The sequence below is a fragment of the Trachemys scripta genome, chromosome 2 (assembly GCF_013100865.1).
Source record: "Trachemys scripta elegans isolate TJP31775 chromosome 2, CAS_Tse_1.0, whole genome shotgun sequence".
NCBI lineage: Eukaryota > Metazoa > Chordata > Testudines > Emydidae > Trachemys > Trachemys scripta.
Genome location: NC_048299.1, coordinates 218276567 through 218299033, shown reverse-complemented (window position 1 = coordinate 218299033; position 22467 = coordinate 218276567). Strand labels below are relative to the sequence as shown.

At 40.5% G+C, this 22467-nt stretch overlaps 1 protein-coding gene and 1 long non-coding RNA gene across 3 annotated transcripts in view; one reads left to right on the top strand and one right to left on the bottom strand.

Annotated features, from left to right (window-relative positions):
• The window catches only part of FAM110B (family with sequence similarity 110 member B), a 168346-nt gene that overhangs the window by 111509 nt on the left and 34370 nt on the right, over positions 1-22467 (bottom strand). The window contains exon 2 of one of the 2 annotated variants that reach the window (XM_034762968.1): positions 9700-9854. The exons of the other annotated variant lie outside the window; for it this stretch is intronic. The gene's annotated coding sequence lies outside the window, so the exon portion shown is untranslated. The remainder of the gene's footprint in view (positions 1-9699; positions 9855-22467) is intronic. 2 annotated transcript variants of the gene reach the window in all.
• LOC117873510 lies at positions 8635-22443 on the top strand. Its single transcript, XR_004644742.1, has 3 exons — positions 8635-8724; positions 9105-9159; positions 22366-22443. It is a non-coding gene; the product is annotated as an uncharacterized LOC117873510 (long non-coding RNA).

The following is a 22467-nucleotide window of genomic DNA, read 5'->3' as shown; positions in this document are numbered from 1 at the left end:
GTGAACTCACCCCTCAGCCATTGTGTAAATGTGGCTTTAAATCAAGCTGTAATTAGATTTTGCTGTATTTAACAAAACCCCTCTGTTGCTCTTCTTTCCCAGTCCAAGGCAGGAAATAAAAGCATTCATACCTCTCCCCCCAAAAAAGTGTATGTCTTTTCTTTGAGTGTTTTCTGGCATACTTACAAATGTAAGTATAGAGTATAAAACAACTGGCTAGGTTTATGGGATGTTTGCTTAATTTTCCTACAGTACTTAAGAAAACAAAAAGATCGCCCACCTGGCTAACTATTTAAAATGTGAGCCCAAAGTTAGCAAAATTCTGCCTTGTTTAGAATGCTTAGAAAGAGTTAACAAATCCAAGTTTTGTTCATAAATTAATTTACTTGATAAAACACAAATGGAAATCTTTTGCAAAAGACACAGGCAGACTAGGGCCTTGGCTACACTTGGGGATTCACAGCGCTGCAGCGGTGAAGCGCAAGTGTAGTTGCGCCACCAGCGCTGCGAGAGCTCTCCGCAGCGCTGCAAGTACTCCACCTCTCCAAGGGGAATAGCTTGCAGCGCTGCGAGCGAGCGTGCAGCACTGCAGGTGCTGATTACACTCATGCTTTACAGCGCTGCACTCGCTGCGCTCGGGGGGGGGGTGCGTTTTCACACCCCTGAGCGCAGTAAGTTGCAGCGCTGTACAGCGCCAGTGTAGCCAAGGCCTAGAACTGTCACATATTCATTTTGGGACAAGTCTTTTCTGCCCCCCTTCATTTTAACCACTTCTGTCTTTACAATCCTAGTCCTATCTCAGCAATTGTACTCCATTCATTGTGCACTTTTGCTCTTGATTGGTACCCATTAAAGTCAACCATCAGTATCCTCCTCCTTTCAAAATTATTTTACAACAACAACTCACCTTGTATTAGGTGGTTTTATTTTGCTTTTGCGTTTTCTTACTGTCAGTACATAAACAGGACTTTAAGTCAAGGTGATTTAAATCCCCAATTTTAATTATTTAAATCAGCAAGCAAGACACCTTGATTTAAATAATCAATTTAATCGTGTTTTGTATTCATATTTTTAGTTACTTTCTAAACAAAGGTTGAGTCTCATTAGTTGGTAACAATTAAAATGTTTATTTGCAACTAAATATAGCTTTTATACTTAATTTGGTGCATCTTCTTGCTAATCAGGAGGATACACTATAGTCATGCACATTTATTTAAGCAATTATATAGCTCAATTTACATGTATTCAGATTTTTAGATTTTACTTTTTAATACATTAGAAAATTGTGACTAATGCATTTCTGATTTACTAGAGGATTAATATTTTATTGAGGATTTGTGTCAGCCTATTTGGATGGAAATTTAAATTCGATTAAAATGCACAAAATAGCATGTTTTATTAAATAAAACTACCTTAAAAGTGCCAGATACATAAGAAACAAGTTTTGCAAAACATGTTTTACAAGGAAAGGTAACTGAATTATTAAACAAAGGAAGTACTATCTGCAGTTAGTGAACTGATATTGTTTTTGGTCACCATGTCCTTCAAGATTTTTGAACTAGTAGAGCTCATCCTTTCATCATACCGAATTTTATGTACAGATTGGAAAAGGAAAACAAGTTTTCCTGCTTTTTCAGCTCCCAGTTGGTTTCTTAACTTTGAACTAATCATTGAACTGAACTGTTGAATAGACTGAAATGAAGAAAAAATAGTCTCTCTGCACTTGCAGAAAAGGCTACTGCTTTAAAAAGTTGGTTTAGCACATCAACAAACCGTGACTCCAGGTGCTTAGCCAGTGCCTTCTGCCATTTATCAGTATGACTTCCTTTAAAATTGGCAGCAAGCATGTACTCTATGTAAATGCTATATATAATCATATATTGTATTTAAATTTAAAATTATAGATTTAATTTAAATTATTTGACTAGATTTTAATGTGTTTCAGTCTTTACATAGGTCATCCATTTCAAAGTTAATTTAAAAAAATAAACCTATATTTAATTTAAATAAAAACATCATTGTTTTTTTATCCATCCAGTATGTAAGCAACACCAAAATTATAAGTAACAATTACTGTAAGTTATGTCATACTCCACTCATAAATAGCACAAGTTTGGCATTTATAAAGCACTTTTCAGCTAAAGATCTCAAAGTACTTTATAGAATTGTGTAGAAATTATCCACATTTTACAGATGGTGAAACTGTGGGAGAAAGGTTAACTGATCTGTCCAAGGGCACATGGCAAGACTGTGGCAGAGGTAGGAGTGGTTTCCGCTCACAGTTCAATGCCCTACCTTCTGGAGCATGCTGGATCCCCAAGTCAAAATAAATAGTAATTATCTGTTCTACAGAGTCCCACAAGGGAAGAAGTTTTAATATCAATACTAAGGACTCTTTTGAAAGCAGAAGTTATTGGGTCTTTACAACTTGCCTATTCTATGTTTTCAGAACAAATTTATTTAAAATTAAACATCTAACTATATATGTCAATATAACTTCCTCGCTAATGTTACAAGTTTTAAGAAAATTAAGGCTGTTCCCTATTATTAAAAAAATAGACATACTCTTGAAATTTAGCACGTCTGTTTTTGCTGGTCTATGAGGTTTTGCTTTCTTTTTGAAACAAGTAAATTTTAGTTTAGAAGGGAAAACAAATTATAGTAATACCGTTTAAACTACAGGGGTTTCAGAGAAGGGTAACTAGAATGATTAAAGGCATGGAAAAAACTTTCACATCAAGAAAGACTGAAATGAATGGGATTATTTACCTTAGAAAGGAGGCAAATAGAGGGGATTTGATAAAAAATACAAAAAATGATGAATGATGTACAGAAGGTACATCACGGATCTTATGTTCTATCTATAGCAGGGGTAGGCAACGTATGGCATGCGTGCCGAAGACGGCACGCAAGCTGATTTTCAGTGGCACTCACACTGCCTGGGTCCTGGCCACTGGTCCTGGCAGCTCAGCATTTCAATTTAATTTTAAATGAAGCTTCTTAAACATTTTAAAAACCTTATTTACTTTACATACAACAATAGTTTAGTTATATATTATAGACTTATAGAAAGGGACCTTCTAAAAACGTTATAATATATTACTGGCACACAAAACCTTAAATTAGAGTGAATAAATGAAGATTCGGCACACCACTTCTGAAAGGTTGCTGACCCTTGATCTATAGCATAACACAAAATAAGAGGTCAGATAATTAAATTAGAAGTACGAAGTTAAAAGTACAGAAGGATGAAACCTTCTGTGAGGGGCAGATTATCTCACATAGGTCTACTGTGTGATTCTTTCACACAGCATAAGAAATTAGCTGAGCACAGATTTCTAGAATTCCAAGCCTTAAAACATCACAATTAAAAATAAATAGAATTTTTGGTTTAAGATAAATCCTTATTTATAGCAAATCTAGGATTTGCCATACCATGCTAGTACACCAAATGCCATTAGCTTGCTTTGGGCACACAGGACAGAGATTTTCTTTTTATTTTGTGTGTGTATGGTGCCGCGAACAATGAGGCAACAATACCAGATTGGGGCCTGTCAATTTGCCCACCCTCATCAATTATTCACAAAAAAGTGAAAATAATAATGCACACCTATCCAATTGTACAGGTCAGTACTCAAACAGGAGAGTTCTACACTAATACCTACAGGCGAAGCATGAAATGTATTATTCTTATTTTACTCAACTTGAGTAACAACCAGTCTGCATACGCATATCTGGAAATAGATATAGTAGTAGTCCAAGGAAAAATTTATCTTAAAGGTTAGATTAGTGAAAACCCAAGTTTCAAAGCTAGGAAATAATGTAATAGTGACAGCTATGCTTGGCGCAGCTAGGACAATAACAACAAAAAAAGGTAATCTATTCATATTTGATCTACGAGAACAACTACATTTCAAGCAATATAAAGGCAAGACACACTCACATATAGTAGCTTATAGAGACAGCCATTTTATGTTGAGTGTACTTTTTGCCAGCCTGATTTTCAGTTCACTTGCAGCTGAGGAACTGCTGAACAGTCCTTAACCAGAGCATTTAATTTTATGTTATACTCTACATAATAATTCATGCCTTTCTTCTCAACAATTATGTCTTGCCAAATTTGGCTTGCCTGAGAGCATCACTTCTATTTCTTTATTTCTGAAAGGCTTTCTGCATCCCATTCCAAAGCACCAGTCCCTGAATCTGCAGGCTGTCTTGTGTTCTACAGAAAAATGCTTGCAGTATTGGTACAAAGAATCTTCAGTTTCACAGATTATATGGAAATGCAGTGCAAGTAACGTAAGCAAAGCAAGTATATTCAGAGATCCAGTGAAAACTACTATCAGAACAGAGTCAGGACCACATTAGGAAACACTAGTAATCCATGGTGAAGTACAGATGTACAGTGGAGAGAGAGAGGGAAAAGTAACTACACAACTATCACTGGTAAAGTCTTGTCAACCTAAGACTAAAAACCTATCTGACAGAAGATATCATTAAAGCAGATGTCAGGTGGTGTTAAGAAACTGAATCTGAATTATAGTTGAACTCAAAAGTAGTTGCATTCTATAAACTTTATGAAAAAGGAACAAAATATAATGGGTTGAAAAAAATGATTCTTGTATCCAAAGTTGTAAATTGTGTTTACAATTCATATACTGTTAGGTTGCGCATTTACAGTCACTATAGAATGTTTGGCAAAATATTTAAAATACTTGCAGAACGCCTGCAAAAATTAGCAAAGGAGTAGGCACAGGGGCAAGACCCATAGTTATTCTACGAACTTTACAAATCCTGACTGGTCATTCTGACTAGGTAATGCTGTCAGCAGGAAGACAATTTATCTGCATCATAGACACGCCCCAGAAGATAATTAAGATTATACTTAGATTTGCAGTTACCATTTAGTGGTGACTAAAATCCCATTAGGTGATGCCTCACTTGGCAGTCATTGTGCTGTAACTCTTCATTATTATGCTAATCATAATCATCTCACTATTACAGTAGGCTCCCCAAAACTGCAAATAAATAATATGTATAAAAGAAGTTGATCACCAAATTTACATTACTTACTCTTAGGGCAGTGATTGGATTTTCAAGTAGTACATCTGTTTAGTAACTTAGAAACATTTTTTGAAAAATTACTCTTTGAAATATCAACCCACACGTCTAATGTTTTCTTCCATTTCCTCTGGACAAGTGAACGGTTATTTTTAAGACTTGAGAGTTTTGGTTCATATAGTTCCACACCAAATCTGACACAGGCTACTTTTCAAACAAAAAAAGAAATACAACAATTAGCATACTTATTCTATGTTTGAATACAACTATATTCATGATTATTATTTTTGTGTGTGTCAAAAGAAACAGACAGATAATGGGTTTGTTGTCAGAACAGCCTATAACGCAGGCAGTGAGGTGCTGAAGCATAGCACTTTGCTGCCTGTGCTGGAACCAAGGCCCTGTATTTCCTCCGACTCCTTCACTCTTATCCTCCAGGGAACCTCTGCTCTCTAGTATCACACTCAGTCCCTTTTATCAACCCTCGGACCATCTCTCTGTTTTAGGTGTCCAGACCCTTCCTGACTTCTCAGCCTTCTGCATACCTATAACCTCCAGCCAGAATTCACCTAAACTTCTTCCATGCCTCCCCCAGACCATCAATGCACACCCCAACCCTCCCCCTATATGAGACAACCAGACCCAATCTGTCACATTTAATAGCCTGAGGAAAGTTCTCTCTGTCTAGTAGAAGCCACTTCCCAGATAACGCTTTCTATAAATATCCCCCTCTCCTTATCCCTTTCATGTCCCCTGTGACTGGTGGGTCACAGTGAGAGGCTAGGACAAGGAAGAGACCTGCAGCAAAAGTAGCCTAGAAAGTAGAGCTAATAGCTCTGCTAGAAAGGCAATTTCTAAGTTTGGAACATATACTGCAGCTTGTCAGAGATAAGCCTTGGTGAAAGAGACACTAGGTCCTAGACTCCCTCTGGTGAATGTTAGTATCACAGAATCATAGAAAGGTAGGGCTGGAAAGGACCTTGATAGGTCATCTAGTCCAGCCTCTTGTACTGAGGCAGGACAAAGTATACCTAGACCATCCCTGACAGATGTTTTTCTAACCTCTTCTTCAAAACTTCCAATGATGGGGATTCCACAATCTCTCTTGGAAGCCTATTCCAGAGCTTAACTATCCTGATAGCTGGAAACATTTTTTCTAATATCTAACCTAAATCACCCATGTTGCAGATTAAGCCCATTACTTCTTGTCCTTCCTCAAGTGGACATGCAGAACAATAGATGACCATCCTCTTTATTTCAGCACTTAACATATTTGAAGACAGTTATCAGGTTCCCACTCAGAAGTCTTCTCTCAAGACTAAACATGTCCAGTTTTTTTTAACTCTTCCTCATAGGTCAGGTTTTCTAGACCTTTTACCATTTTTGTTTCTCTCCTCTGGACTCTCTCCAATTTGTATTGCTGTGCGTCCATAAAAGGCTGGAGGTGCAATGGACTGGGAATGTATATGTGTAGGGAACAAAGGTGAAATAGAGGCTTTAGCCAGGGTTGTAGAAGGATCAGGGGCCATTGTAATGGGTGCTATACAAACATACGACAAGGGTGGTTTTCATCCTGGAACATCCTGCCCTTCCCACACTCCTTAAATAGGAAAGGTGTCCGATTATGGAAGAGGCTGAGACAAAAGAGAGGTACCTGCTACAACAGTCCACAATCTAAATAAAGACAAAGCCATTACTCAAATGTTCAGTCTGGAGCATTAAAAAAAAAAATCCACTGAAGAAGATACTGTCTTCAAAACAAAGACATAAAATTTGGTTTAATATGAAAACCTGCTATGTTAGCTTCACTTCTGCAGGATAAATGGCTCTATTGTAAGAGCCAACTGGATTTAGTAAAAATTGCACTGCCACATTTGATCTTGTTTAGCAGGAGGGGGAAAAAGAAAAGAAAAAAAGCCTGGGTAGGAAGGCCTATTCCCCCATGTCTAAAGCCACCTCTGCAGAACAGAAAGGACATACTGACCCTTAACTCTCCTCTTGAATGAAGGATTGGTATTTCAGATGAAAAACAAAGGCATTTTTCCTCTGCACAAATGTATTTTAAGGTGAAGCTCTATCAAAGTGCAATTGATGGAAATAGAGAGATTGCTTTCATCAGTACCTCCACCATGGCTAAATATTTTGAACACTTCTGATTCATGAAATGCTGAAGTCACATAAATGTTTGTTTTTTTTTAAATCATAAAGAGGCTGAAATCTGCGAGGCTGAAATTTCAGTACATACTTAGTAGACACAAAGCAGCGAAAAGCAATGAATAAAAGTCCACCCCATAATATCTCAGAAACAAAGTGATGACTAAAGAAATCAAAGTCATCAGTTTTGGTTTGCGGTACAGAAGTTTACTTTTGAACACAGCTGGAGCTCAGCCAGCCAGCCAGATCCCATGACAGCACCTTCAGGCTGTATTGAGATTTCTATGGGAGAAAAGGCATCATAAATCCGTTTCAACAGAATTGTGTCATTCTTTTGGTTGGCTTTAGAAGGTAAATTAAATGTTTTCCATTAGTATGGTAAAGAAACTATATAGTTTTGTTTTCATTTTAAATACTGTCTCAAGTTACGGAACACTTTAGCTAGTATGTGGCAAGAGCTACATGTTTAATATTTGTAAAGCCTGCAATTCATGCTTATGTGAAAACAGATGTGTATACTGCACCGTTCCCAGGACCATGGATGCTTTTCTATTTTTTTTAATATGTTGTTGATTTTTTGAACTTCTCAGTTAAATAATGGAGGAAATTGAAGCAAAAGCCAGCACTCCCTTTGGGGGGGAAAGAAACATCAGAAAAATCACAAGCACATGAGTAAAGCTGTGGTACAAAGAATGAAGTACGGTTTTGAAAAGCAATAAGCATAATATCACTTGAGGCAACACGTGAAGTTGCCTTGATCAATTATTCATACAATTTACAGCAACAGTTACAGTTGCATCAGTGAAGGGAAAATAAACTAGGTCAAACACAATCTTCATAATTATGAAGTATGCCCTTGATTTTCACTGGAACATTTGGCAACCGTTTCATGCCATGTGTTTCTGGTTAGTAATACCACCCCCTTTTCCCACCAAAAAAGGGAACAAATTGATTTGCTGGAAATAGTAATAGCGTTCAAGACCACGTTTCAATCCCACACACTCCCTGAATTATTGATAGCTTATGGTACCTTAAACTTTGTACATGAATCATAAAAACCTCCTGTAAGTATATCCACTAGCCACTATGGAATTATTCGATACCATATTTTATGAAGCCTTTACTTGCTCATTATTCTTATAGTGTAAAATTAGACTTTTAAAATACTATTTAAAAGGGATGCCACCACTCAAACATTACATTTCCATCTCAAAATTTTGTCCTTACCATAGGTACCAGTAATCCCCTAAGGTAACTGTAACTGAAATACTAGAGGGGAAAATATTTTTTCAGTTTGTTCACTTTCTGTATTTGACAGTACTGTGTATAAGAATCTGTTTTGTGTTTTGTTCATGGTGTACATTCTTCCCTGAACCTTGCCAAACCGATGCTTACCAGTAACCAGCAGCAAGGCTGAAACTGAATCTGAATGGGCAACAGGCAGCAAGAAATGGAAAGAAGTAGGATGAGGCAAGGAGGGCAGGAGTATGTTTGAGGTGTTGCTCTCAGGTATGTCTAAAATACCCTTTCAGAGTCTTCAGGGCAGGGATCTTGGGTGAATTCCCAGCTGTACTGAAGTCAATGGGAATTTTACCACTGACTTCCTTGGAGCCAGGATTTCACCCTATGTCTTTGAATGTGTTTATCTAGTCCCTGCACAATGAGCCCTGGTTGGGATCTTCTGGGCACTACTTGTAATATAAATGATAAATATTAATAAAACTACAGCTGAGCAGAAATATATCTTTGCAATTTTTCTAAAAGGAATTTTTAAAACAATTGATGATTTCCTATTTAAAAGGCATGTCATCAGAAAAGTTATTTTATCATGCAATAGTCATTTTAAAAATTTGAAGTTTGCAGCCCTTTAATTTTGATGTTCTGCACAGATTTCTTCGTCTTCCACATCAGCTGTTCCTAGAGCTTTTCAGCCAACTTCTACAGGTAAGTATGTTCCACCCATCCACCACAAAGTTCTCATTAAACATAGAACAGAAATATGGTGAAAGTCCTGTCTATGCTACACAATAAAACTGTATTTTAGTCGAGTCCCCTGAGAGGTTTGTAGCTGTAGTACAGAAGAGCCCAAACAAGTACAACTTCTAGGATTGCTGTTCATACTTCTTATTTATTTTCCACCCTTTAGCCTTTACAAGTAATTAGCCAAAATGAATTTGGTACTAAGAAATAATTATTGTACTGGTAAACAGATATTCTCTATATGGAAACTTCACTCTTTCCCTTTTGTTAGTGACATACTATAATGTTTCTATATTTTTCCGGCTACATGAGAAACTAGTTATGAATGCTATAATTGAAGTTCAGTGCATTTTTAAAAACAGAACACATGACAGAGATCTCAAGCAGGCTGCTCCCTAGTGGATGTAGATTTGTGAACATGAAACTGAGGTGGTGTCTTTCAGCTTTAAAAGGAATTTTTGCCAGCTCAAAATTAAAATACAGTCTGAAAAATATATTTCTTACCTGGATATAAGATTTCCGAGCCTCAGCTATGCCACTCTGAACTACATAGAGTTACTTCCCTTAGGCTCAAGTTTCTAAATGGAATGAGGGACTTTTCATATCACTATTTTAGGCAGCTCTCTTCACCAGGAATTCCAGAAGATTCCTTGCAATGCCTAGAAACACAGCAAAAGTGAAGGATATTTAGCTTGATGGATATAGGTCTCACATTTTTAGATATGAATTGAAAATAGATATATTTAATATCAAAACCATTAGGTGAAACAAAAAGAGAACAGATGTTAGACAACAAAAGATATACAGATACTCTTTTGGAGGATGGTGGGTGGAAAATGAGGCGAGAGGAGGTGGTCAATGGTTTAGGCAAACCATCAAATCAGTTGCAGTATACTAGTCCTGCTAGTCAAAGTTGAGGGTCCTAATCCTTAGCAAACAAAATACACTTTCAAGTTATAAGTATGCCTAATAAAACATTGGCCCCATTTGGAAATTACATTAACAGATGCTTTGGGAACCGGAGAAGGCAGTGGTGTGAAATCTTAGCCCCAATGAAGTCAATGGGAGTTATGCCATTGACTTCGGAAGGGCCAGAATTTCACCCCAGGAATCACAGTTCCTTAAGGCCTGTAGTCTCATGAGGAACGCAACTGCCTTTCCATCTAATATTGCCACAAATGCTACCCCTGGATTATTATGAAATAACAAGAATTCTGTTTGGAGAGGAAATGTGGGACTATCCATTAAACTACTATCAGAACTGATGGAGGAGACAGAGTCAGATTGATTACTAACCATCCTGACTAATGTGGAATTAACAGCTACCTTTATAAAGCAAGACATACATAAAAATTACTTGTTTGAAGGTGGTGTTACATGGATTAACCTCGAGAGAGGCAGTTCTACTTTACATTCTAGTTTGACCTTCATTACCACCAGACACAACGTACTCATAGTGTGTAACATACAAAAGGCAAAAAGAGCAGTTTGGCACTGAATTCCCATTGATGTCAATGAAATTACAATCTTGTACATTTCTTCCAATTGTTACTATTGTGGAAGCTTTAATCCTATGGACCTCATTCAGAATTTGATACTAAGAAGAAGAGACACTATTCTGAGGTTATGTTTATCATCTTTCTTCAACTGTGAGCAGATCATCATCACAAGTTTTTTAAAATTCCTTATTAGAGGCAAAGCTGGTAGCACCATCTATCGTTAAGGATACTCAACACTTCCCACTATAAGACCCTGTTTTCAGTTACTTATGCCTTTTCCAAACTTCATCTATTTGGGCTAAAATTTCCATGCCAGATGTATGCCTCAGTCTGAACTTTTCTAGAAAATTTCAGCCAAAATGGTTCAGCCATTGCGGAGATCAAGACTAGGGAAATATAAGTTGTTTTGCCCATGTTAAAAATTCTGGAAACCTTTCAAGAAACTTATGCCCCCCATGCTCCCCCAACCTGGGTAGAAGAGGGGAACAGGGGAGGAGACTGGGACTACTGGCAGGGGAGGGGAGGAGAGAGAAACTTGGACTGGCTGGGCAAGGGGACTGGAAACCCCTGGGACTGGGTGAAGGGAAGGAGGTGGTGAGATAGATCTAATGAGTAGGCAAGGTGGGGGGGCAGAATTGGGACGGGCTGGGCAAAGAGAGTGGGATCAAGGTGTGGGGGATGGGCTGGGGGTTTGGGAAGAACTGAGGGCTGGTCTTCACTATAGGGAGATTGATGCTACTGCAATCAATGCAGCAGGGGTTGATTTAGCGCAGGGGTGGGCAAGCTTTTTGGGCCAAGGGGCCACATCTGGGTGGAGAAATTGTATGCAGAGCAGGGGGCTGGGTGCGGGAGGGAGTGCAGTGTGTGGGAGGGGGTGCAGTGTGCAGGAAAGGGCTCAGGTCAAGAGATTGGGGCAGAGGAGGGGTGCGGGGTGTATGAGGGGGCTCAGGGAAGGAGGTTGGGGTGCAGGAGGGGTGGGGGTATATCAGGGGGCTCAGGGCAGGAGGTTGGGGGGCGGGATGCAGGAGGGGTTCGGGCTCCGGCCCAGCGCCACTTACCTAAAGCGGCTCCAGGGTGGCAGCGGCGCACACCGGGGCCAGGGCAGGCTCCCTGCATGCCTGCCCTGTCCCCGGCCCCACGCCGCTCCAGGAAGCCCTGCGGCCCCTGGGGGATGGGGGGCAGAGGGCTCCATGTGCGCTGCCCTTGCCGCGCCTCCAGGTACTTCCCCCAAAGCGCCCATTGGCCGTGGTTCCCTGCTCCTGGCCAATGGGAGCTGCAGGGGGCGGTGCATGGAGGCAAGGGCAACGCACGGAATCCTCTGCCCTCCTACCTGGGGGCCGCGGGTACGTAGTGCCGGCTGCATCTGAGACCGATGTGGGGCCCATGGCACCACGGGGGGCAATTCCGTGGGCTGGATCCAAAGCCCTGAGGGGCTAGATCCAGCCCGTGGGCCGTAGTTTGCCCACCCAATTTAGTGGGTCTAGTGAAGACTCGCTAAATCGACGTCAGAGTGCTCTGCAGTTGATCCCGGTACTCCAGCTCCCTGAGAAGATTAAGGTAAGTGGACAGGAGAGCATCTCCCGTCGATGCAGCACAATGAAGACACCGCGGTAAGTCGATCTAAGCTACGTCGACTCCCGCTACATTATTCACCTAGCTGGAGTAGCGTAACTTAGGTCGACTTACCCCGGTAGTGAAGTCAAGCCCTGAGATTGATTGAAGGTTGCTCCCCCTCTGGGCTCCTCAATATGGCACTCCCTAACTTTTAAGTGCTTGAGTTGTAATATTAATAGTGTACTTCTAATGTATTTTTGTGTGTGTAGTATTTGAGAAGTTGTATGTGGTCAGGTAATTGAATACTATCATAAAGCATATGCACAAAGGGACCAAACAAACAATACACATGCTATGTATTACACTGCATACACACACAATGCGTATAAAAGTTAGTAACTTTGTTTGACTCTGTCTACCCATAACATTTTCCATTAACTCACTTGGCATAAAAGTGAAGTACTTAATTTAAAAGATGCTTCTTGTGTGCAGTCTATCGCTTTCATCTATTCAGTATGAAGTTGTGTGTGTCAAAAGCTCTTATGAAAAGCTGGTCTAAATTTTCTCTAGCAGTCAGCATTCCCATTCAAGGGAGCAATTAGTATTTCTGAATGTATATCTCTGTTCATCCTCCCTCCTACCTTTGAACCAGGGTGTTCTTTGTACAAGGCAATGAGTTACTTTCCTAGTGATGTCATGTGATGCAGCACATAAGAAATGAATCACTGCTATGAATATAAATTGGGAGACTGAAATTGGTTGGTTCAGAAGATTGTTAATGGGTACAGAACCTTTCACCTCTAGGTCACAGGGCAAACTCAGAGCAACTCAACAGTGACTGAATCTGGTTAAAATCTTTCAATTGCCTAAGCAATGAGTTGGTGAGTGATGGACACGTGCCATGATTACAAAAACCAGAATTACAGTTGGTGGACTCAAAGGCCACTAGAAACACACACCACAGAAGTTGTAAGATATTTCGTAGACTGTTGGTATAGCCAATATTTTCTGCTTTCATTTAAAATAAGGATGCAGAATGTTTCTAGTTCTTCTGGGTATAATGATAGCCTTACGCATGTGAATCAGTGTAGCACTGTCTTTCCCAGTTTTCAGACAAATAGCTATAGCCTGAAATATTAGCTCTAAAGCCAAAATCCTGCCAAGTGCTCAGCAACTTTCATTCCTGTTAATTTCAGTGGGAACTGAAGGTGCTGGACCCCTCACAAGCACTGTACTCAGCACCCCCCGTTAACTGCCCTATTCACCTTAATAAGTAACAGTAAAATTTAGGGACCCTAATTTTCAAGCTCTCTTGCTTAACATTAGATTCCTAAATCATAGAGTTTAAGGCCAGAAGGGACCACCAGATCACCTAGTCCAGGGGTGGGCAAACTTTTTGGCCTGAGGGCCACATCTCGGTATGGAAATTGTATGGTGGGCCATGAATTCTCACGAAATTGAGGTTGGGATGCAGGAGGGGGTCAGGGCTCTGGCTGGGGGTACGGGCTCTGGGCTGGGGCCAGAAACGAGGAGTTCAGGGTGTGGGAGAGGGTTAGGGTGTGGGGGGGAGGGCTCCAGCTGGAGGTGCGGGCTCTGGGGTGGAGCTGAGTGATTTGGGGTGTAGGAGAGTGCTTGAGGCTGGGACCAAGGGGTTCGGAGGGAAGGAGGCGGATCAGGGCTGGGGCAGAGGGTGAGAGCTCTGGCTGGAGGTGCGAGCTCTGGGGTGGGGCTAGAAATTAGGAATTCAGGATGCAGGAGAGGGTCCATGCTGGGGAACAGGGTTGGGGTGTGGCAGGAGGTTGAGGCACAGGAGAGATTCAGGGGTGCAGGCTTTGGGCAGCGCTTACCTCAAGCAGCTCCTGGAAGCAGCGACATATCCCCCCTCCGGCTCCTATGCAGAGGTGCGTCCAGGCGGTTCTGTGCACTGTCCTATCTGCAGGCACCACCCCTGCAGCTCCCATTAGCCGCAGTTCCTGGTCAATTGGAGCTGCGGGGGTTGCGCTTGGGGCAGGGGCTGCATGCGGAGCCCCATGGCTGCCCCTAAATGTATGAGCCAGAGGGGGGACATGCTGCTGCTTCCAGGAGCCTTGGCACTTGAGAGCGGAGCGGCCTCCAACCCCGCTCCCTGGCTGGAGAGTGGGAGCAGGGCGTGCCCCAGACCTCTCTCCCCAGTGAGAGTTCGAGGGCTGGATGTGGCCCACGGGCCGTAGTTTTTCCCAACCCTGATCTAGTCTGATCTCTTGCACATCACAGGCCACCAACACCACTCAATATCTGCACACTAAACCCAACAACCAAAATTAGACCAAAGCATTACAGCCCAAAGACGCTAGACTATTAAGTGCAATGGGCAGAGAACAGGCAGGACCAAGGCACACCAATGCTCAACGCCCCAGCAAAGACAGGGAAATGATTAATTAAGATATACCAGAAAATCCTGGATAACGCTGGCAAACCCACACACCGCACATAAAAGCAAAAGCGCCCCAAGGTCACTGCCAATCTGACCTGGGGAAAAACTCCCTGTATATGGCGATCAGGTAGACCTTGGGCATATGAGAAAGAACCAGCCAGCGAAACACCTGGGAGAGAGAATGCTCAATGCCGCTTCAGAGCCCCAGTGCTTCCTTTCCAATGTTCCATCTCCAGCCATAGCCACCACTGCATCCTTATTTCTAACGTCAGCTACTGTGATTAGAGTTGGGCTTATACTATGCAATAATAAAATTAATGAATTCACATTTTTAAAATATTTTTGGTTTTCTGCAAATGTATGAGCAAGTTTATAAGCAAAAACATGTGCCAAAATAATTACTTTTAAGCAAGTGTGTCAGAATATTTTCGGAAGGAGAATTCTGAATTTGTAATGATCAGTATTAACTCTAGAAACCTGACTCTAAGACTTACAATCATCCAGTTAGAATACAGTCTTGTGTGCCCAATCAGAACAGTTTGAATTTCAAATACTGAGATCTCACAAACTTCAAGCTATCTATGGAAATTATATATGAAGTAACTGTATCATGAATAAATCTGAGAAAAACAATCATCTCGGAAAATTTGCTAACAGAAAAAAGGAGAGACGTTTCTCTGATATGAATTGTTTACTGAGATTCTCCCACTTCTGGCTAATAAACTCAGCCAAAGAAACTGGGTCTTGAGAGAGGAGATTGTTGATGTTGTCAGACACTGGTGGAGAAAGTCCCACTTATTCAGTTATATTGGAGATTAAGTTTAGTTTGAGTTTTTCTGAGAAGTTGCTGGTTTTGTTTCTGTTGTGTTATTTCAAACAACGTCAAAGGTGCGAAGAATAGCAGATGAATGCCTTTTTATATGTGGTTATAAATAATAAGAAATGAATATGAGGCATGACATAAGTGTTATTATTTAGGCTTATATTCCATTATAGTTATGTAGGTATTTTACTATAACTATAGCGGTTCTGTGGTATTGTAGTTCTGCTGTTTGGTGCGATAACAGAAGATAAACATCAGCAATAAACAGGTTAACAGAAACACACTTTTACAATTCAATACAAATATTAATTTTGTTAACCAAAATTAACAAATTTTAAATGAAAATCTCACTAAAATAATGCACTAAAACGTAAAACCCATCCATCTTAAAACTGGAGCCACTTTGTAGCGATCTGCTACAAGGAAAAATGTCTTTTTTCCAGACCCTCAGATTGACTGGAGAAGGACAGCAGAAACTGGTTGGTTCAAGCACCCAGCACGCCCACCCATGGTTGGCCAGAGGGGCACAGCATGTGTCCTGTAAATGTAGCTACTGAACCTGTTCCAGCCTTGGCTGTGCAGCTGCAAGAAGTTCATGTACAGGTGTCTTCACCTGTCTCTTCAGCCAGAGTCATAAAGGTTCTGTCTGGTGAATACTTCTAGCACAGATAGCAGGCATCGAATCAGTAGAACCGGTAAAAAAATGGCAACAATTTTCGCTCAAATTTTTCAAAAAAATATCTGTGAATAAAGCCATTAATATTTCAAAAGTTCTGGACCAGCTTTACAAATAACTTCCTTCTGTACTTGCCTACTGAAATTAGAGCTCTGGGCCTTATATTTCCCCTGTTACAGCTGACAGGTGCTGCTGAGTCTCAACAGTGTACACACTGCAACTCCTCTTTCCGGATTAGCTGTTGATGATGTCATCAACTTGTATAGGAGAAACAGATCCCTACGTTAAACTATGATAACTAAATTAACCTTAAAATATATATATTTGTAACTGTCCAAGCGACACATTTTCTTTTAATGACTTGGAACCACAAGACATTTAGTTCTTATTTAAAGAAAGGATATTAGATTTCACCCCGAAGAGCCCAGTGTATGATCTGCATAGCCACTGTCATCTAGCTATATAACCCCTTTCTTCGAAAATACCAATAGCCTCTATACCGCTTGTCATTGAGAAGTCTCAGGACATTCATTTCAAATAGAAATGTGGTGTTTTCCTCGTTTGACATTTTCCGCCCTCTTTTCACTCTCTGGTATGGCATGAAATCAAAATGCTGGTGTTTGTGAAGATAATGCAGCTCTAAGGTCACAAAAAAAGACATGCCCAGGCTAATTCTGAAGGATTTATGAATGGCTGAAATAATTCCTTATCCTAACAATTCCAAAAGCACCTCGCTAAACTTTCAAACATCACTGGGTGTATGCTGAGGGATTTTGATTATTAAAGAGATATGCTGATCTGGACACTTAATAGCAGCAGGATAGGATACTAGCTGTGCTGACTATCACTGGAGGAAAATGGAAGGAAAGGAAAGAAAAGAAATATTAGTCTACTGTTTAACTATAACTAGATAGCTTGAGGGCTCTAGCTACATTCAGTTAAATTTGACAAACCCTCTATGCTAAAATAGATTTGAATGCCTTCTGCAACTGAAGAAAACCAGGATACCTTGCTATCCTTGGAGAGAGAGAAGTTATTTAACAAAGCAGATAAGGTGTAGGAGGTCGCAGACTTTCAAATAACTGAAAATAAGGTACTATTTGCCAGTGGACATTATGCCAAAGAGAATCAGTCTACTGAATGTATACTCCAGATTTTTACAGACAGGAGAGGTGAGTCACTGCTCTTCTAAATCCATAAAGCATTATAGTCTCAAATCAGCAAAACCAAAACACAGTTTTGAATTAAGAAGGCACAGTGAATTTAAAGGGTGTGACATTCTTAAGACATTGAAGGTGGGGTTTATAATTTAAGAGGCTATTTTGCCTCATTCCAGTAATTTCTCTTCCAATCTGTGGCTAGGCAATTTATTTCATAAACACACACCCTACATTAAACCGATGACAAGATGCAGAAATTAAACACACAAAAGTCAGGAAATGCAAAAGTTAGGTTCCCCACAATGAATGCTAACTCAGCAATACAGTATGCTGCATTTTACCTGCCTGTGTTGTATTTATGCTTAATATATATCTTTAGTGTGGCAGAGTTTACTATTGTTGTGGGAATCTTAACTTCTGAATTTCATGACTTCTGAATGGCGCAAAAAAAAAAAAAAAAAAAAAAAAAACACCCTTTCGATAAAGACCAGGAATGATAACTTTTAGCCCAAAATAAGTGTTTGAGAAAATTATGAGCAGTGAAATGAGGGGTTTACTACAATATTATAATTCACCATATAAAGCGAAGTCTGATGAAAACAGATATACTGGTGACTATCCTGAATGGATAGGTATTGCAACAGGAAAAATAGAGTGAAACTGCTACTCAGGGCATTAGTGTGGTAACAATCTAACAACAATTTATTATCACTACTACTATTATATGTCTTACTTGTCATGCTTATTGTAAAAATGTGTCCCCCCCCTCCCAATTAGGCATGGCCCTATTAAGTAAAGTTTGAATCTAAAATTAAAATTTGGGGAAATTAAGGGGATTATGAAACTTTAATAGCATTCCACTTTCTCTTCAATTATATGTGTACATATATACACACATACACACACACACTCATGATGAAAGTGCCATAAACAGAACTAATTAATTTTGTTTTCCTTCATTTCTTTACTAAGGAAATATAGCTTACCTTAGTAAATAACTCAGATGTTAAAAGATCAAGTATTCTGACTGAAATCTGCAGCTATGCCTGAACTTAGTCTATAGGGATTGTTTGTTTTAAACTTCCTATAGAAGGACTGACTTTCCTATGGAAAAACTTCATGCCAGACTCTAGGTTCAGGGCTGTTATTGCTTGTAAGGTCCCCACCCACATTTTCAGTACTCTCTCTCTTTTGGTCTCCCCAAACTGTGTTTTACTTATAAAGAATTTAGCTCTGCATTTGTATCCATTACAGATTAACCAATCAGTGTATTTAGGAAGTATATATTTTGTAGTCTGGGTGTCACTGTATGATCAACATGCACTGCTGTGCTGTGTGTCAAAAAAACAGTACTTACAGTGATCATACAATTATTTACAAAAGCACATTGGGCAAAATATTGTACAAGTCCTTACTCAAGCAGAAATGCACAGTGGACCCATTGTAAGGTTACATTTTAACAAAAAAAAAGTGCAGAATATTTTTCTTTTAATACACTTCCACTGCAAAACTAACTGCTGCTGGCATGAATCTAGTTTTTCAGTAGCAATCATTTTCTACATATCCAACTACATATAGATGTGAACTGTATCATAGAATATCAGGGTTGGAAGGGACGTCAGGAGGTCATCTAGTCCAACCCCCTACTCAAAGCAGGACCAATCCCCAACTAAATCATCCCAGCCATGGCTTTGTCAAGCCTGACCTTAAAAACCTCTAAGGAAGGAGATTCCACCACCTCCCTAGGTAACTCATTCCAGTGCTTCACCACCCTCCTAGTGAAAAAGTTTTTCCTAATATCCAATCTAAACCTCCCCCACTGCAACTTGAGACCATTACTCCTTGTTCTGTATCTATTTCTATGTATGTGTATATGTACATCTTAGAAAGGCAGGTGATTGTTTACTTACAAAGAACTTCTTAGATGAAAGAAAATGAAGAAAACAATGTGCGGAAGGGAAAAGAGTTGCTTCACTTGCTGTACTATGCTATATGTTACCAACAATTGGTTTTTGCTTTTTGATTTTTTTAATTCCACTGAATTTACACATTGCTACAGGAGGGGCCTGGCATCCGGCTGAATTTGTTTGTATCAGCTTCTGTGATAGCTCTATCAAACAATAAAACCAATGGGCCAGCAGGAACTCAGTGTTGTGTGATGAAGGAAAGCAGTCTGAATTATTGCTGGCAAGACTAATTTCACAGATTATCTAGTCAGAAATCTGCATCACACAGGACACTCCAATCCATTATCATTTATCTCTGTCTTATTTAACTTCTACTTAACCATTACCACTTTGGTAATTTGATAAGCTGTTGCAATGCCTAATAGCTCTGCTTATATTGTATGTAAAACAATCATATTTAACATATAACCATTTATGTAGTAAAGGAGGAGATCTAGAAGCCATTCACAAACTACACAGGAACACACACTAAACATTTTATTTACCAAGGAAAAAGAAACAGTAGACGGAAGATATCCAAATATAATGTAAAAGTTTTATTATCCTTGCCTATGGGCGTGTAAGGGAGAAAACAATTAGTAAAATACCGAGTGTTTGAACATATACTATCATTTTCTTACTTTGATAAACATAATTCAATTTAAAAGATTTCTGGGGACAGCAGTGTTAGCTATAGTGAATATAGTCCTCCATCTCAAACATAGTATTGTAATATTGATTCTACAATTAAAAGTTCAGATGATATTCAAAATGCTTATTTTTCCATTTACTGTGACAAAAAGTATACTTTTTCGAAGGGAGTTTCTTACATTTGACCTCAAGCTATAAGTGATGAAGAATTTATGGGAGATACAGAAAGTTGCAACTGCAAGGACAGAGACTGGAAGTCAGAAAGAGAAGGCCAAGGGTATTACCAGTGTCTGAAAAGGCAGGTTCTCCTCCAGTTTGAGAGACAGTAGTCCAACTACTTTCCAATGTACAGGTTTGCAGTTTATTTACTTGCTGGGGCAGATGCTTCACACATACAAAATCCTTCAGTTTGACGCATGTTCACTTGGGTCCAGATTCTAATACCTTCGTTCACACTGAATAACAGTATTTCAGAAGGATTGCTCATGCAGTATGGTGCTATGTTACATGAGCACCAGTACCAAAATCTGGCACTTGAGTCTACATTAGATTTCGTAGTTTGTGTGTGTTCTTGCCAGACTGTGTTTATGCATTAGCAGTTTTTATTTATTTTAACTTTAAACTTTACACTAACAAGCTGACACTGGGTATCTATGATAAAAATGTCAAATGCTAAAGAGGACAGAGTTGTCTGCTACATTAAATAATAAGGATATCCACATCTCAGAGCAAAGTGGCCAGGATTGTGCACAAGTCAAGAACCTTTACTTTGATGCGGAGGGATAAGAATTACAAAGAGCAAATAAAAAGTAAGATTATATACTGGAAAATATGTCTTTTTAAATGTAAATGATCATGAGAGATTGAATATCAAGGAGTTAAATGTGCTGTATAAAGTATCCCCTCTGTAAAAGTTATAACAACAATCTAGTAATGTACCAATATTGTCAGTAGAGCTGGGCATAATTTTTTAAAGAAATTTATTTGGCAAAAAAAATGCATTTCAGGTCAACAGAAGTTATTCATAAATTCATGTCAAGTTCACCTAACNGGTGGTGTCTGTACATCAGAGTTCGGCCCGTGGAACCACCCTGACCGGTCCTTGAGCTCCCGACCAGGAGGCTAGCCCCCAGACCCTCCCCTGCTGTCCCTCCTCCCCTGCAGCCCTGCGGGCAGCGCTCTGGGCGGCGAAGCTGTGCGTTCCTGACGAGCAGAGCTGTGCGCTCCTGCCAAGTAGAGCGGCAGCATGTCTAGCTCCAGCCGGGCAGCACAGCTGCCAGACATGCTGCTCTGAGAGGCATGGTAAGGGGGCTGGCTGGATAAGGGGCGGGGGGGTCCCGGGGACAGTCAGAGAGCCGGGGGTGATTGGATGGGGCAGAGGTTCTGGGGTGGGGGCAGTCAGGGGATGGAGAACAGGAGGGTTGAATAAGCATGGGAGTCCCAGAGGGCCTATCAGGGGGTAGGGGTGTGGATAGGGGTCAGGGGCAGTCAGGGGACTGCGAGCAGGGGGGTTGGATAGGGGGTGAGGTCCCAGGGGGCAGTTAGGGGTGGGGGTCCCGGGATGGGGCGGTTAGGGGACAAGGAGAAGGGGGGGGTTGGATAGGTCAGGGATTCTGAGGGGGGCAGTCAGGGGGCGGGAAGTGGGAGGGGGCAGATAGGGGTGGGAGCCAGGCTGTTTGGGGAGGCACAGCCTTCCCTACCCAGCCCTCCATACAGTTTTGCAACCCCAATGTGGCCCTTGGGCCAAAAAGTTTGCCCACCCCTGCTGTAGATGGAGATGGAAGAGAGAGGAAGAGCATGGCAAACGTCTCTCCCTTTTATCATGTTCTTTCTTCCCTCTTGGCTTTGCCCGCACCCCTCTTCGGAGTCAGGTGAGCATTACCTCACTGTAGTCCCAACCTGACCAAGGGAAGGGGGTGACTCACTCGAGAGTCCAACAGATCCTTTGTTGCTGCCTAGGCCAGTGTCATTTGTTCCTGTGAGGCTGGGCTGAGTTAGTTCCATACATGCCCTAATGACGTATGAACTGCCCCTCTGTTCCTGGAGAGTTTTGCCTGGGCTTGTTTTGAGCCATGAGGATACATTTTCAGTCTCATAACTATATACATGAAATTACAACCTATAACATTATTATAACAACAATGTTCAGTGCATCATGAGCCTTCCGAAGACACCCGACATGACAAACCTTGCATTGGATACCACACAATCATATTATGAACATGGGGGTGCAGAGTGTTCCCCTAAAATACAGAGTGTCACAGGGATATTTTTTAAAAAATTCATACCATAAGAATATATCACCTCTGACATAAATATACTACCTCAGACATGTATATATATGTAATTATCCATATGTGCAAACAAACCAAAAATAATTACAAACACATATTCCAACTGCACTCTGGCCCCAATTAGTCAACTTTGTTTTTGTTTTTCTTTTTTAAGAAGCAGCAAGGCTATGGAAGATCAGGATTGAGGTGCCCTGATACTGCTGGAGAAGGAAACAAACAAGGCCTGTGTGAACAATGTCTGATTCCAGCTAATATT